This window comes from Dipodomys merriami, unplaced genomic scaffold (genome assembly GCF_024711535.1).
Source record: "Dipodomys merriami isolate MVZ:Mamm:240054 unplaced genomic scaffold, mDipMer1.0.p SCAF_163, whole genome shotgun sequence".
NCBI classification, from domain to species: Eukaryota; Metazoa; Chordata; class Mammalia; order Rodentia; family Heteromyidae; genus Dipodomys; species Dipodomys merriami.
Window position 1 is genome coordinate 1399236 of NW_027202971.1, and position 10744 is coordinate 1409979.

Consider the following 10744-nt stretch of genomic DNA (forward strand, 5'->3'; position numbering starts at 1 on the left):
GGGTGATGGAGGGTGAGCGTCCAGTACCCAGAGACGGGGGAGGTGTAGGGTGCAAAGGAGCCGGTCTAGCAGGAGCAGGGCCAGGGCGGCGTGGGCTGGGGGGCGGCCCGGCCTGCAGCGGGCTCAGTCACCACCGGGCAGCGGCAGCAAGTGCGGATGAGGTCTCTCTTCAAATGGAGCACAAAGATGTTTTCCCCGACGTCTTCTGTCCGTGTGGAATTCCACAGACCCGGTAGCTCTGAGGACTCAGCCCGGAGCCGCTGTGCTCCGGGGCCGTACGCCGATGGTTTACTGAGGAAATATTAGATGAGCCCAGAAAACGTCCCAAGCCAACATTACAAATGTGATTCGTGAGCAGCATTGCCGTGATCCTGTGCGTGAAGAGCAGCTGAACTTCCCTGCGGCGTCCGTCTCAGCCTGATGAGCCGACTGCTCCGGCCGACGCCTGGGGCTGGACGCTGCTCACACAGCCTCTGTGGCGGCCCTTGACGTATCAACTTCGTGTTTCATGCTTCTAGAACTTTGGTCTTTCATCCAGTATGAACTGTATGCTCTCTACTAAGGCAGGATTGACTTAGAGATCTCCTCCTCTGCTTCCTTCGCTCCTTGCCTCTTTTTGCTCCGATTCCTTTTCCTCCTCCTCTTCCTCTTCCTCCTCCTGGGTAGTGTGGCAAATGCTCAACCACTGGAGCTAACTCTTGTTATATGATCTTGTGCTTTTGCCTGTTCAGTCTTGGATCTCAATCCTCCTCCTTCTGCCTCCTGAACAGCGAGGTTACAGGCGTGAGCCGCCACGCCCACCAATAGGTTTCTACTCTGAGTCCTCCAAAGAGTTTGCTTTCCAAAGGTGGAAGTAATGATTCACTGGGGAGGGAAACGGGAATGCGCATTTGCTGTGTGTGTGTGTGTGTGTGTGTGTGTGTGTGTGTGTGTGTGTGTGTGTGTGTCTGTCTGTCTGTCTGTCTGTCTGTCTGTCTGTCTGTCTGTCGCGCCTCCCACATCTGGGTTATAAAGTCTTCCTGCTCCAGGCTTCAGATAATGGTCAGACAATAAGGTTTTTTTTTGTTGTTGTTACTGCATTGCTTTCAGAGAGAAAAACTTTTCAGGAGATATTATTAAAAGGCTTTTAATCCAAGAGAGCTTAACCAGCTCAAATGGGTGGAAAGCACCCTGGCCACTTCACAGAAGATGCTCACGCGCTCTGCCCGGCGCCCACCGGCGTCCACCGCCATGAAGATGTCAGATCAAAGCCGATGAATCAAAATCGTGACAAAAAGAGAAAATCCTTTCCTGCCAATAGCTCTAGACACTCATAACCGCGGTTATGGCCGCCTCCTGGAGGGGGAGAGAGGCTGCTGCCTCCGAAGCCTTTGCCGCTGAGGAACTGAGCTCGCTCTGTCTCTGTGTCTGTCTGTCTGTCTCTCTGTGCGTTTCCTCTGATTCTACAGAGCTCTTCTAAGCCCCATCACGTGCTAGAAGTCAGCAGGGATTTCACGCCATTCATTTTCGACTCCACATGTCTCCAAAAACAATATTGAGAAAAATTTCACCCTTTTTTTTCTTTTCAGGAGGATTTTATCCCCGTTTTAGCCCTCAGTCCCTCCCCAAAGGAGTTCAAATACGAGCTCTCCCAAAGAAAGGCGCGCAGCGGACCCCTCACAAGTATCCTCAGATCTGATTTGTGCCCAACAGAAAAACCGTGGACATTATTAAACCACAGCCTATACCACGCCCAGTGCTGTGCTTTCTCTCTGGAAGCCAATGACGTCAGGAGCTGGTGCCGTGATGGGGGAAGGCTGGAGATCTGGCTCTGGGACGTGGCCGGTGGCCCTGGACGGCCCTGGACGGCCCTGGACGGCTGGTCCCGTGAAGGCCTGCAGCACGGCACTGGCCGGAGGAGGGCGGTGCTCAGCTCCTGCCCATCCTGTGCTTCCTGCCCCGCCCTTCCGCTCATCCCTCAGCCCCACACAAAGCCTCCCAGGATGGGGCCGGGAGAGGGGTGGGTGCGTTCTGGGCGCCAGGCTGGCATAGGCAATGGGGCTGATCCTGGTAAGACTGGAATTGTAGCCAGATGCTGAAACGTGCCAAGTTTTCTTTCCCAGAATACACAAGGTTCGCAGGGAGCGGCAGCGAATTTCTTGGGCCAGCTGAGCCTGAATACTTGCTCTGGGCCTGCCGGCAGGCCCCGCCCTGCAGGGGTGGCCGAGGTGTTTTCTCCAACGACGTTCCCATTTCCACAGGTGGCGTCCAAGTGGGACAGCCCGGGCCGCGGTCCTGGGGCAAGGAAGGGAGAACAGCTCAGCCAGCGAGCGCGCTTGCGTGGTGAGCGGGCGCCCCACCCCGTTGGGTCGGGTCTGCACAGGGCAAGGCCGAGCCCCTGGCTGGGCTGTGGGTGGAGCCCGCCCAGGTCCCCGCCTCTCCTCAGGTGTCAGAACAGACGATTCTCCAAACTATTCAACTCATAAAAAATAATTTTACTGAAAGACACAGAGTGGCACTGGAAAACTAAGTCGGGATGGTATGTTAGATAAAAGGAATCAGGAATATCCACTTCATCTGGTGGATTATGTTGTTTTGATCTCAGTAGTGAGCGTGCTTTGTACAACAGGCTCTGATCCTCGAGCACTCACGCACCAGCGAGAGGAATTTTAATCCCCTCTTTTCTAGTTGATTATCCACTAGTCGGGTCTGTACGTGAACATGTTCCTTCATCCTCGTTTTGTTAGACAATCCGTGGCTATTCACCCACAGATGAAACAGGAGGCAACGTGATTCAGTAAATCGTGATCAGGGGTTGGGGAGTTCTCTTCCGCTTCCTAAGAGCGGGAGAGGGGTGAGCCTAAGAAAAGCCTCTGAGCCCAGAGCACACCTTGGCCTCGCTGCCAGCCTCTCCGTGTCCATGTTCTTGCTGTAAACAAGAACGTGGGTGCCGAGGAGGGAGCACAGAAAAAGTCGGACACACAGCTGAGCCGGGGTTCTTCTACACATTTACCTCTAACCTGCACTGGGAAAAACACACGCTGGCCCCTCTGTTCTCGGGACCCCCACACATCTTCAGGGGACCCCAGACCACTGCTCCACCGATACCTGAACTCTCCCAGGCAGTGGAGGGCTGTTGTGATGAACAGCAAAGTTAATGTGGACCAGGGTTTGCGTGTCTAACAAGCCCTTGGGTATCGCCGTGGCTGCCGCTGCTCTGGAGATGGTGGTTGTTTTCCAGTACTGGAGTTTGGATCAGGGCCTTATGCTTGCTAGGCGGGTACTGTACCGTTGAGCCATGGTTCCAGCCCACTTTTTTTTTTTTTTTTAAGTACGAGCTATGTTGAGATAGATGATTGCTTTTGGTCCAGGGCATGCTTGGACTGTAGTCCTCCTATTACAATTCCCAGTGGTAGCTGGGGTGACATGTGTGTGCCGACGGAGTCTTAATGAGCTTTTATGCCTAGGCGGGTCTGATTCAGCCTCCCGGATGGCTAGGATTCGGGCAAGGGCATGCTGGTGGGGTCTGGAGGAACGTGGGCCCGTGTCCGTGGGAACAGAGGCAGGCTGGGCTTGGCGGGAAGGAGCGCCTTGGTTATGGTTTAGCTAGGACGTGTTTCTTGAGGGTCGCGGGTCTCGGCGTCGTCTGCTAGTGCGGCTGAGGGATGGCCGGGTCCCACTGGGGCGTTCCTCCTGAGCCCAGGAGGGGGTGGGCCCGCAGGGAGGGAGTGCGCACAGGACCCAGGCTTGGAGGGTGTCCGTCCCCCTCCTCGCCTCCCCCTCAGGGCTGCTGGGTGCCAGCCTCCATTCCCTTCCTGATCCTGGGCTAGGAAAAGCCACGGAGCCGGCTAGCCGTGGGTGACCCCAAGTCCACGTGTCCGTTGTTCTCTTCCGGGTGGACGTTTCCAGCTGTGGTCTGGGAGCTGCGTGGGGGAGATTCACCTGCAGCCCGAGGCTCCCAAGAGGTCACCCCGCCGCCTCCGCCGGCCTCTGTGGGGCGGGGCGGGGGCGGGGGCGGGGGGCGGGGGCAGGGCGGGGTGGGGCGGGGGCGGGGCCGCGGCTCCCGCGCTGCTCCTGGGTGGCATCTGCGCAGGGTGCATAGCTTTGTGGTTATGGCCTGGTTAGAGGTGTTTGTTTTGTCCGTCGTGGGGCTTGAACTCTGGGCCTGGGCGCTGTCCCTCAGCTCTTCAGCTCAAGGCGAGCGCTCTACCACTTGAGCTACAGCGCCACTTCCGGTTTTCTGGTGGTTTATTGGAGGTAGGAGTCTCACGGTCATCTCTCCTGCCCGGGCCCAGAGTTCAGGCCCCATGACCGGACCCAAAAAAAAAAAAAAAAAAAAAAAAAAGAGTCTCACGGACTCTCCTGCCCGGGCTGGCTTTGAACCGCGATCCTCAGACCTCAGCTCCTGAGTGGCTGCAGGGTCAGGCTGGCCGCTGGCGCCGGCTCTGGTTAGAGCTTTGAAGACTCCAATCACAGCAGCTTCAGGGCGTCAGGAAGCCGCGGCCTGCACCCTTCTCTTGGCTGTGAAGTCTCCGGGTAGCTCTCCTTCCGGTGGTAGTGGGTTTGAACTCGGGGCCGCATGCTTGCCAGTGTGCTGCTTGAGCTTCGCCCCAGTCCTGTGAGAACAGCCCACGCTCGAAGGGCTTAGGAAGGGGCCCCGCTTCTGAGTTAGCGATGGTGCTGGCGGGCACAGCCTCTCGGGCTGTCCGAGAAACCACGCGGAGCACGCTCGGCAGCTGTGCCGGGGCTGTGGGCGGGGGGACGACGCCATTTCTCCTCCTACACCACGGTGCCGACCTGCCGGCCGTGGCTGCTGTCCGGGGAGGTGCGCGCGGCCCGGGCCAGGCTGTGAGCCGTGGCTGTGTCACCGGCACCCCAGCGCGACCCCCCGCAGACCCGCACCTGTCCCCGTGCCTGCTCCTGTGGCCGGACCGCACTCTTCCAGCCGCGGGAAGAGCGCGTGGTTTTCCGTTGCTGGTGCTGCGCGCGGTGCGTGGGCGCAGCGTGGGGCGAGGGCTACTTAACACGGCTGCATTTTGATTAGGTAATGTCTCTGATTCCCCCCCCCCCCCCGCTCTTTCTCAGGAACCGTCCTGTGTCAGGCTCTCTGACTGCAATGAAGCCCTTCCCCCTCCGCTTCCGGCGTCCACACGCCCTGCTTGGGCACACTTCCCGTGAACCGTGAGCCGGTCGTGTGTGACCACGCAGCTGCGCTTTCCTGAGGAGTGACGGCGTGGCAGCTTCCTGAGAAACTCACCTCAGAGGCGGAGGTGGGGAGCGGGGCTCCCCTGCCCCCCAGATCCGGCGGCCGGGGTGAGGCCCACGACCAGGGCGGGCCACGGCCGGCTAGAGACGCCGTCTTCACCTGAAAGACGACTTGCATGCATGGTGGGTGTCAGGGTTGGGAGGGACCCGTCCTCCGCCACCCCCACGCCACGCCGCACCTGCCACACTGGAGGGGCCGGTGGCAGACGTGGCCAGGCCCCGGCGCCCAGGCCCCGGCGCCCGGGACGCTCATCCCACGGGGGGCCTCAGGCCGAGGCCTCCGACCAGGAGACGTGAGCCCGCCCAGAGCCCGCCCACGGGGAGGAAGGGCCCGGGGCTGCCCAGCAGCCTTAATCCTGAGTCTCATCACCTCCGTACCAAACTGCAGTGCTCCCCGTGAATGCTTTTGCACAAGGCATTCTTCTTTGTGACCGCTGCAATTACGCTGCTGTTTTAGCCTGTGTTCATAGTATGTATCCCCAAAAGGTCAATATGCAAGGTGCTGCACAGCTTCTGCCCACACGTGTTGGTATTTCTTTAAGAAAGAAAGACAGCAGATTCAGCTGAGGTTCTTGGGTCCTCCATGAACCCTTCTTGCCCACAGTGGCTGTGGTCTGGAAGAAGGGACACGTGGGTCTGTGCAGATGTAATTTTGTCTTCATCAGACAAAAACACAAGCCCAGAAGGACTTACACAGCCACCACACAGGCACAGCTGCTGAGAGGCCGCGCAGCCCAGGGGCGCAGGTGCACATGCTCCCGTCCCCAGCTAGAGTTCACCTCCGCTGGGCTTTCCTTGCTTGCTTGGATGGGCGGGTGCGGAAGGTCACCCGCTGTCCACACGGGTGAGTGGCCGCACCCTGGCCTCAGGACCCTGCAGCTGGCCAGGTGGCCAGGTCCATGGAGGCCCTCCCACACAGCTGCTGCCCCGGGCCTCAGGACAGTGGCTACCCCCTCAGGGTGCATGGGATGCCCCCCTCAACGGCTTGGCCGCAGCGCCCCGCCCCGGCACCCACACAGAGGGGCTGGCTCTGGCGTTCTCCTGGTCTTCTGCTGTCCATTATTGTCTAGAGGATATTGATTTCCTCCTCTGGAGAGAACCGTCTAGATTGTCCAACTGTGGAGAGCATTGTGTGGGCACAGTCTCTGTGTGTACATCTATATGTATATGTTTCACTTCAAATATACATACATACACACATCTATAAATACATGTTTCAGGTGGAACATTCTCTTTCTGGGACAACAGAGCTACCCACACATCAGCTAAACACATTTTCCGACCCTTCCTTCTGAAAGGGGTGTGGTGCCAGCCTCTCCCTGGAGGGCATGCCAGCGGCTGCCTCCGGCCAGGCTTGCAGCAGGCCGCCGTCCCCGGGCAGCCGCCCAGGGTTCCGCAGCGGCCCTGCACCGGAGAGCCTTGCATCCCACCTTCCCCGGAGCCTCAGCCAGGGAAGCTCCACCAACCAAGCCGGCCTGGGGCTTCCATGGCTCCGGCCCGAGGCCTTGGATGGAGCTGCTTCCGCGTGCCGCAGCTTCAGCCCGGCCTGCTGTCAGCAGAGAACCTGGCGTTCACGCCCCCCGCGTTCTCCTCCTCCTCTTCTTCTTCTTCTTCTTCTTCTTCTTCTTCTTCTTCTTCTTCTTCTTCTTCTTCTTCTTCTTCTTCTTCTTCTTCTTCTTCTTCTTCTTCTTCTTCATAAGCAGCGTGCGCTCTCAGTGTCATCAGCCTGCAGTTTGGTTATTTTTTCTAACTCTGATGTTTCCTGTAGGGAACCTTAAAAGTCCTCCAACACCCCAAACGCTGCTTGCAATGCGAAAGCCACATGCTCAACTGTACACCGAAATTAGCTTCATCCAAACCTGTAATTAGAGAACCATTTTTATTCAAACAAAACTTGCCTTTGACAGGATTAAACACGGTGTTCTCAAGTCACGGTAATCATGAATTACGGACCCTCTGCGGGGAGCCATGCGAAATTAGCTTCTGGGGCCTTTCCAAAGCGAGGGTGAATTTACGATGAATTTGGTATTGACCAATAATATTTTAAAAGCCTTTTAAATTAATCAGCACTGCTGGCTGCAAGGAACTTATTAGATCGATGCGGTAAAATGTAATGAAACAGATGAGAACTCTTTTTGAAATATTAGTGGCCAGTACGTGGCAAATGCATACAGCTGATCTTCCAATCACCAAAGAGTCTTTTCGGTTCTTTGGTTTTAGACTGGATTCAGAGTTTTTGCACAATGCTAAACTTCTTACCACAGACCCTCCCCCCCAAAATTAATTTTAACTTATTCATAATGAGCACTTGGTAATGACAGTGTTGACCCTTGACATGTCTCTCTTATGTTTCATATCAGGAAAGATTTTTCCCCCCGCATGGCCACGTAGAAGTGATGTGGTGTTGAACAGAAATAACACGCTGTGTTCCCAGTGTCCAAGCCAGGTGAGAGGATTGTTTTTATGATTAGGGAACGAGTGTGGATCCCATGAAGCCCGGCGAGTCTTCGAAGGGCTCTGAGGTTCTCCGCACCATCAGAGCAGCGCCTCAGGCCCGGCGCCGCTGTGCGGGACTCTCCTGCGGGAATGAGAGGCTGCCGCTCCCGGAGCGCCGGCCAGGCGGCGTGGAGGCCGGAGCCGGAGGACAGGGTGAAACGCCCGAACGCCAGCGTTCGGAGGAGAGGATTCAATATTTATAACAGGAAGTGGAGAAGTCGTGAGGGAATCCGGGACAAAGAGAAGAATAAGCATTGCTCAACCCTGCGGTGTGTGCTTCGTTCGGACACTTGGTTGGTTTGAAGCCGTGTGTGCGGCTCAGGTTGTCCTCAAACTCATTTTGTCACCTAGCGAGAAATAGAAGGGCCTCTGAGTTCGGAGGTGCACTACTCTCCCTCGTTCTATACTTATTAGAAACGTTATTGGCAGTACTGAGAGATTGAACCGGGGTGTGTTCCTGCCCGAGGCCCCATCTCCGCCTCCCGCTAGCTTGCATTACTGGGAGCTCCAGAGCTCAAACCCCTCATGTGCAAGCTTCCCCGGCGGCGGCGGCAGCAGCAAGGCATGCTGGCAGGTCAGCGAGGGACACGGGTTTTGCAGATCGGTGGGATCACGTTCTTTATACCACAGAGATTTGGCAATGCGTGTTTGACCCCATGCGTGTTGGCTTTGGAGTGATGGTCTGGGTTCACCGTATCTTACTTTGGTTCTGAAAGTCGGTCACGTTGACTGGGGTCGGACGTGAGGGAGGCGGGAGGTGCTGTGGTCAGTGTCCCGGATGTGCGAGGGAGGGTCTGAGGAAATGGGGTGAGCGCACTTGGTAGCGTCTAGCCCTTCCTCCCGTGGATTGCGGCACCCGCTCTGGCGCGTTGCTGTGGGTTCAGGTTAGTTTCTTGTCCACCCCCACGTCTCCCTTTGCTGTGTTTCGTGAGCCTTGGGTTTCAGGTTGGCCAAGTCGGTCTCTGTGCCAAGCTCGGGCCCATGCCAGCATCCTCTCCTGTGAACATTTGTTGCACCTTTGCACACCACCCAGTGTGGGGCCAAGTCATGAAGCTGATGAGAAGTGTGGGTTAATAGTAGCTAAGAGTTGGGGACATGGGGTGACCTCTGAGCCTCCTTTTTTCCTTACCACCAAAGAACATACCAACAGAGATTACTCATGAGTCATCTGTTAGGAAGAAAGTAGAACAACTCTGCTGATAATAATATTCAATACATTTCATTCCTTCATCATAAAACTCATTACACATGTTATTTACGCGCACCCGTGTCTTCAGCTTTGCAAACCATCCCCAGAAGTGGAGAATCTGTCTCCACAGAGCTGTGTCTTGAGCAAGAATCAACATGCAAAATCAAAATCAAGGAGGCGAATGGGGCCGTGAGTTGTTTTATTGCCAGGAAATGCGGGTTTGCTTCCAACCAAGTCTGCATCATTTTGGGAAAGAAAAACACGCAAAGCAGCTGGCTGAGAAATTGTTCTGACTTTTCTCAAAGGCCAAGGGTGGAAGGTACCACCTCCGGTGCGGGTCCTCTCCCCCCGGAATTGGTGGCTTTCTGGGTGTTGTGATTTGCTCATTGCTTTGGCCGTTTCCTTGCCGGGAAGACAGAATTCATTAGTGCACTGTGCAGGACTGCAGGCTTTATTAGAAGGAGAAGCCGAGGAAGATGTCCGTTAGTCTCACCCAGGGGCCCGGAGCAGGACCTCTGCGCGCCTCCTTCGCCTGTTTCCCTAATGTCTCCTTAAATACGGCATTAGAGGAGGAATCCCTGGCCTGCAGAATTTAAAAACATCCTAGCAGAAATACATGATAACTTGCAATTGCTATTATTATCTATTTTCCTTCTCCCATTTTAACGGCCATCCACAGCCAGCAGGCTAGGTGTAAGGTGATATTTATGTGGGATTTGGGCCTCATTATTTAGCTGTTACCCATACCTGGGCCGGTAGCCTGGGGGACTTGCAAACTTTCTGTCATCCCAGAAAGCGATTTCCTGCTCACACTTTGAAAAACCATTGCCTGGCTCACCTCCCAGCAAACAAGTTCTTGCTATCAGGCAAATGGAGAGAGTTGTACCTTCATGGTGACTCTGGGTGCATGCATGTATGTGCATGCGTGGTGTTTTGCACATGCATGTGCATGCATGTGTCCATGCATGTATATGTGTATACTGTGTGTGTGCACATGTGCACACCGCTCATCTCTGTGAACAGAGCTTCTGTCTTCTCTGTGTCAAAATCAAGCAGATAGGGTGCGGACGGAAACTGAGCAGCCCACGGATGAAGGCCATTCATCCTTGGGGATGGTCGCCTCTGATTTTCTAGTTTTTAACAAAGGAAGGACATTTTTTAAAAAGGAAGTCAGTGCCCCAGGGAAGGTGAACTCGAAGGCCTGGGAGCGGGCGACGCAGGGACAGGTATGACGGGTGGCCTGGAGGGCGGGCGAGCTGGACCCCAGCCTCTGTGACCTCATCCGAAGAGAAACGTGGGCCAGAGTCGGACATGCGAATGCAGACTCTGCATTTGTGGGGCCGCCCGAGGCCGGAGGGAGAGGCTTGGTCTGGACGCCGGGCCCATGGGGGATCCAGGTGGGATGGAGGCAGCTAGGTTGCTCCGTGCTCAGCGAAGAGCGATCGCTGTGGGTCCCTGTCTTCCCGGCATCCAACCCTAGGAGGCTGCGGCCCAGCCGGCCCACACGCGGGCGGGCGGGAGGGCGGGCACATGCACAGGGAGCAGCCGCCCCCACTCCACCCTGTGACGCATGCGCACCTGCACCTGCCCCAGCCACCGGAAGCTTCCGCGGGGAGTCTTCTTCTGGCTTTCTTCTTTATGGTATTATATAAAAACCACTTTAGTGCAGCTATTAAAACAATCTGTGTAAACATAATTTTTATGGCCTATGGGGACGCTATCACGTGGCGGTGTCTCAGGGCTCGGGTGCTGGGGTGTTTCTTCGTGGATTTGGATGTGCAGGGAGAGGCCCTCCCCCTTTGAGGGTGGAAGGGG